Here is a 14,866-nt window from a genome sequence, read left to right on the forward strand (position 1 = left end):
ATACTTGAAACTAGAGTTCATCAATCACTTCTTTCTGCGAAAGAATTTGTGGAGAAAGTTCAAGAAACCGATGAAAATTTAGAAGGACAGTTAATCAATTTGATGGCATGTCAACGTGGAACAAATTAGTATTGGTATCGTTGTCATGGAGAACTCAAGTGTATGTTACAGAACTTAGGTACACCAACATGGTTTGTCACACTTAGCTGTGTAGAGTATGCATGGGAAGATTTGCTTGAGTTTCTAAGAAAAGCGAGTTCCAATATAAAAAATGTTGAAATAAAGACTCCTGGTGAACTGCGTTCATTGGATTCTGTAAATGTGTCCAGATATTTTAATCATAGGTTTCAAGCTATGATGTCTTTTATCTGAAATATAAAGAAGCTACCTCTTAGAGAAGTTACTGATTTCTTTTGGAGAAAGGAGTATCAAGCAAGAGGTGCACCTCATATACATATGCTACTATGGATCAAGGATGCACCTAAATTTGGAAATGATTCTGATGAGGGTGCCGCTCGTGTTGGAGATTGGATCTTGTGCTGCTGCCTGCGCTGTTCGAAGGATTCAGGAGGACCTGCCCAGGGGAGTAGAGTGCTCGTGACCAGGAGGACGGGACTGCGAGGACCAACAGGCTGTGCGTGCAACACCTAGCACACCTGCCGCCTCTTCCCGTGTCTCCGCCTCCCGCCCAGCGCTTTAAAGACTCCTCGCGGCCCCCGCTCCGCGGGTGCCGCTCGTGTTGGAGATTGGATCTTGTGCTGCTGCCTGCGCTGTTCGAAGGATTCAGGAGGACCTGCCCAGGGGAGTAGAGTGCTCGTGACCAGGAGGACGGGACTGCGAGGACCAACAGGCTGTGCGTGCAACACCTAGCACACCTGCCGCCTCTTCCCGTGTCTCCGCCTCCCGCCCAGCGCTTTAAAGACTCCTCGCGGCCCCCGCTCCGCGGGTGCCGCTCGTGTTGGAGATTGGATCTTGTGCTGCTGCCTGCGCTGTTCGAAGGATTCAGGAGGACCTGCCCAGGGGAGTAGAGTGCTCGTGACCAGGAGGACGGGACTGCGAGGACCAACAGGCTGTGCGTGCAACACCTAGCACACCTGCCGCCTCTTCCCGTGTCTCCGCCTCCCGCCCAGCGCTTTAAAGACTCCTCGCGGCCCCCGCTCCGCGGGTGCCGCTCGTGTTGGAGATTGGATCTTGTGCTGCTGCCTGCGCTGTTCGAAGGATTCAGGAGGACCTGCCCAGGGGAGTAGAGTGCTCGTGACCAGGAGGACGGGACTGCGAGGACCAACAGGCTGTGCGTGCAACACCTAGCACACCTGCCGCCTCTTCCCGTGTCTCCGCCTCCCGCCCAGCGCTTTAAAGACTCCTCGCGGCCCCCGCTCCGCGGGTGCCGCTCGTGTTGGAGATTGGATCTTGTGCTGCTGCCTGCGCTGTTCGAAGGATTCAGGAGGACCTGCCCAGGGGAGTAGAGTGCTCGTGACCAGGAGGACGGGACTGCGAGGACCAACAGGCTGTGCGTGCAACACCTAGCACACCTGCCGCCTCTTCCCGTGTCTCCGCCTGCCGCCCAGCGCTTTAAAGACTCCTCGCGGCCCCCGCTCCGCGGGTGCCGCTCGTGTTGGAGATTGGATCTTGTGCTGCTGCCTGCGCTGTTCGAAGGATTCAGGAGGACCTGCCCAGGGGAGTAGAGTGCTCGTGACCAGGAGGACGGGACTGCGAGGACCAACAGGCTGTGCGTGCAACACCTAGCACACCTGCCGCCTCTTCCCGTGTCTCCGCCTCCCGCCCAGCGCTTTAAAGACTCCTCGCGGCCCCCGCTCCGCGGGAGCCGCTCGTGTTGGAGATTGGATCTTGTGCTGCTGCCTGCGCTGTTCGAAGGATTCAGGAGGACCTGCCCAGGGGAGTAGAGTGCTCGTGACCAGGAGGACGGGACTGCGAGGACCAACAGGCTGTGCGTGCAACACCTAGCACACCTGCCGCCTCTTCCCGTGTCTCCGCCTCCTCTTCTACTGCTGGTATAAATACATTTGTCCAACGCGTTAGCGGGACGCGTGTGCGGGACTCAGCCCGGGACAAAGCCCGGACTAAGGGCGGACCCTCTGAGACCCTCCGAGAACCGAGGAGACCGGACTGGACATATAATCCTGGTATTTATCCTGTGACATTTTGTTTTTAGATTGTTGTGTTTCTGTGCCCTTGGATTTCACGTAGTGATTTAATATTCGTGGTAGATATGTCTGAAAAACAGGGAACCCTGCTAAACAAAACTCTTGATGATTATTTCTCTAAAGCTTCCCCGGATATGCCTTTGGAAATAGTTTTGGCAGAGCGTCGTGCAGAGCGTCGCCGCTCTGTGGAAAGCTTAAAAAGCCGGCCATTGTCGCCAGTATCCACACCTCTCACGAATGTTAATGTAAATTCCCAGCTAGCTGACGTTATAGTCCACACAATGGACAGCCAACATGTGGTACCAGTAGTTAGTACCCCCTGTACAACTAACTCTCCCCAACTGGATACGATTGGCCTTGAGGGCATTACACATACGAGTACCCCTAATGCCCCAAAACCGCCCACGCCTAAACCATCTAAAATAGTGCATAGTAGAGCCAAGAAACCGTCATTAGTTTCAAGGGTACATGGGCCACCCCCATGTAAAAAACGACGGAAAGGTGGGGCTCAAGTTCAATCAAAACTAAGTCACTCAGATTTTGGGAAAAAGGCCAAAGGCCCTGCTAACAGCATCATCATTACACCTGTTATTACACCTGCTGACAATGAAGGGCCTATTACAATTGTCTCTCTGCCACCTACTGTTGTAGCCATAGACACGGAGGATGTTATGGAAGTCTCTATGCAGTCTAAAGCGCCCATTATAGCCTGCGATTCTGCTACTTTAGATTCCATAGAAAACTTAATTAAAACCTACTCTGCATCTATCTTGGAGAGGTTGCTCGAAGTAGAATCTAGACTAAGCTCACTTGAACATGCACTGGGAAACAAGGGTGAATTGGTTGTAAAAACACCAAACATAATAGAGCACAAAACTTCTAACGTGACCAAGCCCAGCACAGTTGCCCCAGTTCCATCAGCTAGTCTTACACCGTTGGTGAACCCCCCTAATCTGGTGCCCAAAGGGAACACTATAACAACTGTTCAATTAATCCCACCGCCAAAAAATCCACAAAACAAATCTGCTCCTAAGTCAGCTACCGTTACAACCAATTTATCTAATGAAGTAGCTAGCATTTCAAATGAAAATCATCGGATGGAAGCAAGGGGACAAAAGCCAGGATGGGGAAGGCCTAAATCGATTCCAAACCCAGAATTACCACCAGAGGCAGTGCCCTTTGTGGTAGTTCTAACGGGGGTTCCAGTGCTACCAAATAACAAAAGGGAGGGCTTTGCACAACTCAAAAATAAGATCATGCATTGGCTAGGTCTATATAGGCCCATAGCACCTCATATAAATGGAGAAATTGTGCATGTCCGCCGCCTCCAATGGTTGGGAAGTCGATCGAAAAATATTGAGGGAGATGTGGTGGTTGTAAATTTCAGGGATCCCAATGCAGTACAATTTGTACTAAATTGGCCCCCGGGAATTACAAATAATTGCATAATTCCCAGGCCATTGACATATTTCTACCCTAGGTCTGTGGTTTTTCCGTGCCAGCAACAACTAGCCTCCCATGCAACACCCCAAACTACATCCTGCACTTATCCACCAGTTATGCAGAGGGCTGGTAACATACAACAAATGATGCAACCACTTATTAGACCTAATCCCATGGAGCCCTTTTGTCCCCCAAATCCTCCACCTGCACTTGGAGCATTTGGTTGGAACTATGTCCCGCAAAGGCAAAATAACCCCAACAGAAGAATGGACCACTTAAAGCCCTTTACCCCCTTAGAAACCTTTAACAGATTTGACATTTTCAGCGGTCTAGATGACTGTGATTGATGCCAGCAGTCTAAGGGGTTGGATGGAAATGAATTGTTGACTGTTAAAATGTTGGGGGGGGGGGGGAATAGGGAGTGAACCCTGTACTCAAAGAACTGATGTTACCACTATTGAAACTATTTTTCCCAAGGATGCAATTGTATTACCGGTGTTGGTCCCCATAACCGGGGACAGCTTAACAATAAGGGGAGGTGTTTTACCACAAAATGATTTGGCTTTAGAATCTGATGTAACTAGCCAAGAATGTCATATCACAGTGCCTGAGGTGGTGGGAGATGTATTGATGCAACCAACACAGGAACCATGGCAAACTATCAAATTGGTTTCCTGGAACATAGCCGGGATTACAAAAAACCTAAGGGACCCGGAATGGTCAAGTTTCATTGATACCTTTGATTTCTGTATGATGCAAGAGACCTGGTCAGTTGAAATTACTCACAGGCTAGGCTACAAATCCTATGGTATCAGTGCGATCCCCTCCAGAAGTGGAAGACCCTCGGGAGGGTTGTTGATTTGGGTAAAGGTTAATTTAAAAGTGAATATAGAAGTTGTGGACTCCAATTCCCCTGATATACTAATCCTGAAAATTAATGCTTCCAGAGGGAAAAAACTTTTTTTGGTGAATGTCTACAACAGACCAATTCCTAAATCAAAGGAATCTCCCTTACTAACCCATTTAGATCTTCTATTGGGTAATTTAGACACTAGAGAGAATTATGTGATTATGGCAGGGGATTTTAATTGTAATTTTGAGCCTGTTGTGGGGTTCAGTGACATCTTTTTAGAAGAAGACGAGGCAAATGGTATCCCTGCATTAGACAACATTAAAACAGTTAAATGCAGCCCCCAGGCACTCCAACTGAACAGGCTATGTGCGGAATATTGCACTAGAGCATGTAATGGGCGGTTACCTTCAGATGCCAGGAAAAAGTCTACCTTCTTTAGAGGGAATTATAAAAGCAACATAGATTTCATCATTGCCTCGGTGCCATCTTGGGAATTTTTCCTTGACTTGGAGGTAATAGAAAGACTAGAAAGCGACCACTTCCCTCTAGCTCTCCAGATCAAGGATTCCCTATTAGGGGATTCAGTTTTTCCTTTGACTAGAGAAGCAACCAATCGTGACCAAAATGAGATACATATTAGCAACAATAGACGTTCCCTCAAATGGTCACTAATATTGGATAATGGTGAAGTTATTGTGGAAATCTATAAGCTTTTTGCCAGCATCTTTGAAGGATATTTAAATAACAGCCCAAGGGAGGGGAGTGGTGGTCTTTTCACGAAATTACACCAAAAATTTTTTGATGCCTTAAAACCCCTAGTCACTAAGATGCCCAAGAAGGGGCAGCAAAAACTACAAAATTTGCCCCATAGTAAACCCTGGTATAACAGGGACTGCAGGGAGTCCAAGAGGGCACTTTTAACCTAAGCATGAGCGAATTTTGCGGATCTCGCGTTCGCGAATTTTGCGGATTTGCGGATTCGCAATCCGCAAAATCCGCGAATTCCCGCGAATTTGCGGATTTTTTTTTTTTTGTGTTCGCCCGTGTTTCTGCCAGTTCGCGAGGGTTTTGTACACTTTCGCAAATTGCGAACTTACCTGTCGGGTCGCAAGTTTCGCGAACTTGTTGTTTCTACGTGTCCAGCCTGTTTGGGACACTCTTCTTCATCACTGCCACTCTCTGTCACCACTGCCACTCTCTGACTACTCATGCCACCCTCTGGCCCACCCATGCCACCCTCTGTTTCATCACCACACCCTCTGGTTGTCCAGTGTACATTATTTTCGGCAAAGCAAAGCACACCTTCCCTGCCTCAAGTGACCTGAATTAATTTGGGGCTGATTAATGTGTCACAGAATATTTTTTTAGCTGGCACCTGCTTCCTTAGTGCGCCCTGATTAGTGATCTTTTGCACTTGCTAAGTGCTTTCATTGTTGCAAAATTAGTTACAACACCTGCCCTGCCCCAACTGACAATAATGAATTAGGGGCTGATTAATGGATTTTAACTTCCAGCCTGGCTCCTGCTTGTCTCCCTTAGCTGTAATTCAGGACCTTTGTGGCATATGTGTAACTATTCTGAGGTTCAGAGCAGGGTCACATAATAGTTTCAACTGGCAACTGAACTCTGGAGGGGCCCCTCAGGAAGCACTACAGGAAATGGCTACTAATGATGAGCCTGAACTTTTGAACCTGGTAAGTAGTTACTTTCAGTTTTGCTAAGATCGTATTTCTGCAATTTTGCACTTATTCGCGGGGCGCGAACTCACGCGAACAGTGCGAGCAGTGCGAGCAAAATCCGCTGCTCGCGGATTTGCGGATTTTGCGGGAAATTCGCAAATCTCGCGGATTGCGGATTTCCCGAAAATCCGCAAAATCCGCGAGCGGAACGGATTTTCCGCCCACCCCTAAATTTAACCGCAATAAAATCAAAGGATCGTTTAGAGATCCAGTCAGCCAGGAATAATTACAAACTGGTCCAAAGAATATGTAAAATGGCATGGGAAGAAGCAAAATGGGCAGATCTCCTGCATGCAGCAAAAACTAGAGACAACATAGCGTTCTGGAGGCTGATAGCTAATGGGAACCATCAAGGCAGAGTGGTCAAGGACGTCTACCTAGACGAACAGACATGGGTAAACCACTTTTCTAACCTTTATAAGGAATATGAGGCACCCATTTTAGATAGAACTCTAAGCAAGGCTATCCCGGGGGATACTCTGGATTTTACTTTAGGTGAGACAGAACTGGCAATAACCCAGATTAAGTCGGGTAAAGCCCCTGGGCTAGACAAGATTCCGGGAGACCTATACAAGCATGAAGTAGAAATTTGGGCTCCATACATTAACCATCTGTGTAACGAGCTATCCCGGAGTCTAGAATTCCCAGAGAGCTGGAAGGGGGCGGAAATAGTTTTAATATATAAGAAAGGCGACAGGATGGATCCCTCAAATTATCGCCCAATAAGCCTTATGGATATTTTACAAAAAATCTACTCTAGACATATCCTATTCCGAGTTAATGATTGGCTGGAGGAAAAGGCAATCTTGTCTAGATATCAAGCGGGATTTAGAGCCAAAGTGAGTACTACTGATCAAATTTTTCGCTTCTGCTGCCTTTATTGGAAGTATATCAAGATCAAAAAGGGACAACTATATGTCGCGTTTGTCGACTTAAGGGCGGCCTTTGATTTAGTCCCACGTAATTTACTATGGGAAACATTAAGTCTAGTAGGGATGCCACCCACCCTGATAGCACAAATAAAAGAACTCCATAGAGGCAACTTTGCCAGAGTACGATGGGGCCCCAAAGGCGAACTAACTCCAAAAATTCCAATTGAACGTGGTGTGCGCCAGGGGTGTGTACTGGCCCCCACTTTGTTTTCGCTATTTGTAAATGACATCCCTACATACTTGGAGGGATGTAAAAATGACTCCCCTAAGCTGAATGGCGAAAAAGTTACCTCCCTATTGTTTGCGGACGATACTATTTTAATCTCCCAGACAAAAAAAGGTCTCCAAGCCCTCTTAAATTCGTTTAATGATTATTGTATCAAGAAAGGATTGGAGATAAATGGGAAGAAAACGAAATGTATGGTCTTAAATCCAACTAAAACTGATAAGGGTTGCTTAACTTTGAATGGACTAAAATTGGAATCAGTCCCACACTTTGGATATTTAGGCGTAACTCTGGACTCCAATTTTACTTGGAAAGCCCAATTGGAAAAATGCAAGATGATGTTTAACCAGAACGTAAAACCCATTCTTAGGGAGCAGGGCAAAAGTACAAGCAAGGCAGTGTCCCCTGCAGTTGAACTTTTTAAATCTAAGGTCCAACCTGCAGTGCTATACGGCTCGGAAATTTGGGGCCCAGGGTCTAAAGATACCTTTAGGGTCTTGGACAACAACTTCTTGCGAAGTTTGGTCAGAGTCCCTAGAAGTACTCCGCTGGTCCCACTCCAGCTCGACCTAAACTTTCGTAGAACGGACCATCATATCATTCTACGTCCTTTACTGTTATGGATTAGGTTGTGGTGTGTACCCGAGCTGAAAGCATATAAGGATGGGTTAGTAGAAATTATGGAGCTTGACATCTTTAAGGTGATACCCTGGTTCAAACATATTAAATTCTGGCTTACCTTAATAGGTTTGTCGCATTACTGGGAACATCCTGATTCACTTTCTTCCCAATCAAAAACCATGGTAAAAAAGTGTTTTTGGTCGTACATTATGGAAATGATCAAAAACGCTTCTTCAAATGGGTCACTCGTAACAAGGTTTCTTACCTTTAAAGACGATCCAGCCTTCGAGACCTTCCTCGATGAAATAGAACCACCCCTAGCAAAGACCCTATTCATGAAGTTCAGATATGGAAATCTTCAGATTGGTTCTACACTAGTCCGTTGGTCTGGTGGTGTAAACTCGGAGAATTATGTAGAAGATGAACTGTGTACCATATGTGGTTGTAACCAAAAAGAAAATGAAACACATATCCTCTTTTTCTGCCCAGCATATGCCCAGGCTAGAAAAAGATGGATTAAACCTATATGTTTAACATTAGGTGTAAGATCGTGTTCCCAGGCTTTAAGGATTCTTTTGTCTAATACCAGCCAACCTATTGTATTTAGTGTAAGCAGATTTTTGCACAGTATTTTCTTTCTAAGAAGAAAGATGGGCTATAAACTGTAAAATGTGGTTATGTTAAAAGTGCTGTCCAGTATTAATTGAGGGTTAATTAATGAAATTCCATCCATGTTGCCCATAAATGTTCTCACCAAGTATTAGGTATGCTTTGAACATCCTGATTCAATTGTATGTAATTTTAATATCGACATGAAAATTGATTGTTTTATATAGCACGCCGTGCATTTTTAAAAGAAATGTTTTATTGTATTGATGTATTTGTTCTTTTATGGTATTCATGCCGAAATAAAGATTGAAATTGAAATTGAAATTGAATTGATTCTGATGAAATAGTATTGTTTTTCATCGAACAGTATGTGACATGTGAGATTCCCAGAGAAGGAGGAGATAGAAGCTTGAGACAGTAAGTTTTACGTTTCCAAAGTCATCGTTGTGGAAAGTATTGCAGAAGAAAATATAAGTCTAAAAGAAAATTGTACACCAAATGTTGGTTTGGTTTTCCCCGTCCAGTCATTTCTAAAGGAAGAGTAAATTCTTTTTTTTTTCTGTAAGGCACACAATAACTCTGAAATCTCCAAAGAATACCTACAACTTAAAAAGAACAGAAGTGTCAAAGTATATTAATGACTACAATCCAGTCATTTTAAAAATGTGGAATGCGAACATTGACATCCAGTATGTTGCAGATAACTCAATTTCTGTTGCACGTTATGTTACATGGTACATAACAAAATCAGAAAAAACAGAGATAAAACAAATGTCGGAAGAAATTGCACAAGAGAAAAGCCTTAGCAAAAAACTGTACAGCTTTACTTTGAAAATGCTTTCCCACTGAGAAATTGGATCCTATGAATGTTCAGACCGCTTGTGCTCCTCAAGTTTATATTCAAAGTCACGAGGAATCATTTGGGTAAGTTTAGGTCTTGCCTGCAAACGAAATAGAGTGTTGAAATCATTGGAAGAAATTGAACAATTAGCAAATGAACCAGACAGTATATACATTCTTAAAACTAATATGTTGGACACATACTATCTGAAAAGGAGTCGACATCTGGAACAGCTATGTCTGTATGAAGTACTTCAACATTACAGCTTCAAAAGAAATGTTAAACAGAATATAAAAAAAGGAAAATTTGCAGAAGTTGGATGTGCAACATGCAAAGGGTAATCTTATAAACCACAAGAAACTTAGTTGTGAAACTCCAGATAAGCGAGAATGTTACTATTTAGCACTTCTGCAACTGTTTAAACCATGGCGTAGCGAAAGTGATTTACTTGGAGACTTTGACTGCTGCAAGATTCTTTTAACGCATGTAAAGATAGAATTGGATGTACAATTTTCCCTACATATTTAAAAATGTTGAATGATCAAGTTGAACAGGAAAAGACTATTACAGCTGAAATAGCTCATGAAAGTTCTCAAGATAGTCAAATTAGTGGTCCATGTAGTCAAGATCCTCTTGGACAACCAATGCTGGAAAATGAAGCAGCGATTGCTTTGCAGAAGTCAAAATTGCAATACAACAAGCACACGAGGAGAATATTACATTGGAAAACTTAGAAGAACAAGTAAATGTTGAACATAAAGAAATATATGTGCAAGTGAAAGAACGGCTAGAACATGGTTTGTTGCATGAAAAAAATAATCTGTGTGTTCGTCTTTTAAACCTCTTCTGATCTACATCAGTGGTCAAGCTGGGACAGGTAAAAGTTTTTTAGTTAAGGTTTTGACCAGTTATCTTAAAAAAACTACTGGTTCACATTTATGTTGTATGGTAACAGCTCCAACTGGATTAGCTGCACACAATGTTAAAGGAGTTACTTTGCATAGATTATTGATGTTACCAGTTGAGCATGATAATAAATTAGAATATCAGAAGTTGTCCGGAGAAGCTTCTTACGAAGTGTCAAGAGTGCTGAAGAAAATTACACTTTTAATTATTAATGAGGAAAGCATGGTCTCAAATTTAATGCTTGCTTTTATACACTTCAGAATGCAACAGCTATTAAAAAAAGATTGCGACGTTCTCTTTGGAGGAGAACATTTAATTGCATTTGGAGATCTGCTACAACTAACCCTGTAAAAGGAGAACCAGCGTTTAAAACTCTTCTACATGAAGACACTAAGAAGTCTTTGGGAAGTATTGGAAATGTGAATCTGTGGTTACATGTTGAATATAAAGAACTCACACAGAATATGCGACAAGCAAGAGATGAAGATTATGCAAATATTCTAAAAGTTGTAAGAATTGGTGTTCTAAGCAAACATGGTAAACAAGCTTTTCAAAGTTGTCTACTAAAGAACTTGTTTACAAATGAAAACATACCAGCAGAAGTAATGTACAAGAAAATGAAAGAAATAAAGTCTAAAGTTTGCTTAATGCCTACAGTGGAAGAGTGTTATACATTTAATAGAGAGCTTATGAAATTGGAAAATCAAGAAATAGTTAATATTGAAGTTATTGATAAAATCGAGCATCAAGGAATAACAATTGTTCTTTCAGAAAAACTACAGACTAAATTGGATTCTTTGGAAAAGTCTTTATCAAAAACCGCTGGCTTAAAAAAAAATGTAGATGTATGTTTAAACTGTCGGGTAATTTTGAAGCGTAATCTGAATGTAGAAGAAGGTTTAGTGAATGGAGCAATGGGAAAAGTTGCTGATTTTGTGAAATATGAAAATAGAAATGGAATTGAATTCTTGAAAGTTAAATTTGATCAGATTACAGAGGTACAGATAGTGAGTTCTGCTGCACGTTTTATGCTTGTAAAAGACTTGTATGTTCGTAGAAAACAGTTTCCCTTCTGTTTAGCATATGCAATAACTATTCATAAATCTCAAGGTTTAAGTGTAGATAATGCTTTGGTAAATGTATGAAGAAGTGTGTTTAAAGAGGGAATGGTATATGTTGCATTATCTTGTTTTAGAACGTTGTCTGGTTTGTATTTATTTCATTTTGATGAGAACAAGGTTAGTGCTGATGTTAATTGTGTAAGAGAATATAATCGTTTGAGAAGGCTTTATGCTCCAAGTTTAGGTGAATATCCTATTTATGAGAAACGTGTTGTGTGTTCAGAACGCAAACATGTTGAAGAATCAACTATGGTTGAAAAGCAGAAAATACAAACAAGTGATGATCTTGTTGGATACCAATTAGAAAATGCTTCTGGTGTCAACTGCTATGGTAATGTTATTCTAAACGTTATATTTTATCTTGAAGATGTTTATGGTGAAATTTTGAAAGTCAAGAAAAAAGATTATGTTCAGTAATTTATACTATATTTCAAAAATTGAGAACTGATAGAAGTAAGATCCATTCTGCTTCTGGTATTCGCCTACTGTTGGATACATGTACTGGAACTTTAACGTTCAGTGCTAATATACAACAAGATGCACAAGAATTTCTGATGGTTATGCTTGAAGTATTAGAAGAGGAAGGAATTCAGATTGAGAATTTATTTGGATTTAGTTACAAATGGGAACATAAATGTAAACACTGTTCATTAACTTCAAGCACTATAGTTGACAGAGAACGATTTCTATATTTAACAATACCTGACTGCAAATCTGTACCATTTTCCAAATTAGTAAAAGAAGCTGATCATGAGATGATATGTTCTCGTTGTAAATCAACAATGCTATCTACATTATGCCTACAAAGATATGGAAAATATTTGATTATAATGCTGCAACACTGTAGACCAAATGGAAGAAAAGTGGAAACCAAAATTAAAAATGTTGTTGCTAGTCAAGTTTCTATTTCTGGAAGAACTTTTGCTACAGTTGCTATTGTTTTCCATGCTGAAAGTACTAAAAGTGGACATTTTACTGTTTATTTAAAGTGTAATAATGGATGGAGTCACTGCAACGATACACACTTTGAAATGAAACCAAGTTTGCCTTATGAATTACCCAACTCATAATTGATATTTATGAAACGAAGATTTTAGATACACCGTTCGGCTTTGTGGGAAGGTGTAAAGATACTTCAAGGAATTCATACTGGATGCTTTCAAAGCGAAATTTGTGATACATTATTTGGCGTATTCGGAATATGTGCACAGAAACTACGAAATAAAGGTAGGATTTGAAGATTGAAAATAGTAATGTAATGTAATGTAAAGTAAACTTGTATAGCGCACAGCTGCCCCAGCGAAGGGGCATCCCGGCGCTAGCAACAGTGTCAGTAGAGAGCGAGGGGCTAGACGGTAGGGAACAGGAGAGTTCTGATGGCCCTGTGGATGGGTAATAGGCAGTTTAACCAGTGGATCTGGACAGGGAGAAAGTTCCACAGTTTCGCTACAAGACAGCGAAAGGACCGGCCACCTGCTCTAAGGCGTTTCACATGAGGGACCGTAGTCGAATATTGGATGTGTTATTTGTGTTGATTTTGTATTATATTTGTGAGAATTAGGGATTTTTTTTTAACAATCTAGTTGATTGTTATTTTTCCTGCTGTTTATGATGAAAATATTCTGACATCACTGTGAATAGTGAAGTTAAGTAGTAGCTGATGACAGCAAAAAAAGGAAGAACAATTGTTATCTGAGTGTTAAATTATTTTATATTATTTAAAAAGTCATTGTAATTTGTGAAATGTATTACACTACATAATACTTTTACAGTTTATTTTATGTAGTTGAAAAGTTACAAAAAACAGTACTAATGACCAATACACAGTAGTAGTTTGAAATTTAAAAAACCTTTGCAATTCACTGAAAAAAAACATAGGTTTTAAACTAGTATATGTAAGTATTGATGTATATAAGTGAGTATATGTGAGAGTGAAAGATTGGAAGAGTTCCTGTATAAATAAGTATGTGTTTCTATAAGTGATTGTTTAAGAGAGTAAGTATGTGTACGGTTCTGTGGAGGTAAGTGTAGTGGTGTGTGTATAGCTGTATATGCAAGTAAATGGATGTTTGATAGTTTATTTGCATGTTTGAGTATGTGTGTGAGTAACTCTATGGATGAGTATCGTGTGCAACAGGATGTATAGGTGTATGAGTACATATGATGAGTGAGTACATGTATGAGTGACTATATAGAACTGTTGGTGAATGAGTGGATGTGTATGTAGATGTTGAAATTACTGAATAGGTTGTTGTAACTGGTATTGGTATCTCCATTTGTTTGAAAATTTTTGTTTCTATTTTTGACTGTGTGTATCAAAGGTTATATTGGAATTTCAATGGTTTTGTATGAGTGAAATGTACAGCTAACTATAACATGTGTGAAACCTTTGGTCTTTTCAGTGAATTTCTAAGGTTTTTAAAATGCTAATTCCGAACTATAACGTGGCTGAAACCTTTGGTTTTTTCAGTGAATTTCAAAGGTTTTGTAAATGATCATTTTTAAATGTATTAATTGTTATTTTTTTAATTGATTTACTACATTGTTTTAAAGTATTTATTTTTAGATATTTTATTTTTTAAATTACATTACATATATTTAATATAAGTTGGAAAAAAATGTTTTTAAAAATATTGAATTTTTTTATATATATTTTTTTAAATTTATATATATTTTATATAGCAGGCAATTATATCCTAAGGAAGGAAATTCAAGTTACTGGTAAGTACAGTTACAATTACTTTTCAGGATCAGTACTGGGCTGAAAGATGCAGCACTGAGGTCTCTCCTGATAACAGGTGAGTAAATCGGAATTTGTAGTTCGGCTGATTTTAGAGGAATTTTTTAAAGTTCCAAAACTCCACACTTAGAAGAATTTCCAAGTGAAACCAGTCAATGTTAGCTTATGGAAGGAAATACAAGTTACTGTAAATATGGTTAGAATTACTTTTCAGGATCAGCAGCGGGCTGAAAGATGCAGCACTGAGGTCTCTCCTGATAACAGGTGAGTAAATCAGAATTCGTAGTTCGGCTGATTTTAGAGGAATTTTTTAAAGTTCCAAAACTCCACACTTAATAAAGAATTTCCAAGTGAAACCAGTCAATGTTAGCCTATGGAAGGAAATTCAAGTTACTGTAAGTATGGTTAGAATTACTTTTCAGGATCAGTAGTGGGCTGAAAGATGCAGCACTGAGGTCTCTCCTGATAACAGGTGAGTAAATCGGAATTCGTAGTTCGGCTGTTTTTAGAGGAATATTTTGCTCAATAGTTAAGGAAGGGGGCGGGGCCTGAGGTGACATGTGTGCAAACACGCCTTGTAGCGTGTTTTAAGTTGGGGAATTAATTCCTCTTCAATCCTGAGGTCCCCTGTGGGCCAACTAGCCCACCAGATACCTCCAGTATGCGCCAG

Source organism: Lissotriton vulgaris, chromosome 8 (genome assembly GCF_964263255.1).
Source record: "Lissotriton vulgaris chromosome 8, aLisVul1.2, whole genome shotgun sequence".
In the NCBI taxonomy this organism is placed as follows: Eukaryota; Metazoa; Chordata; class Amphibia; order Caudata; family Salamandridae; genus Lissotriton; species Lissotriton vulgaris.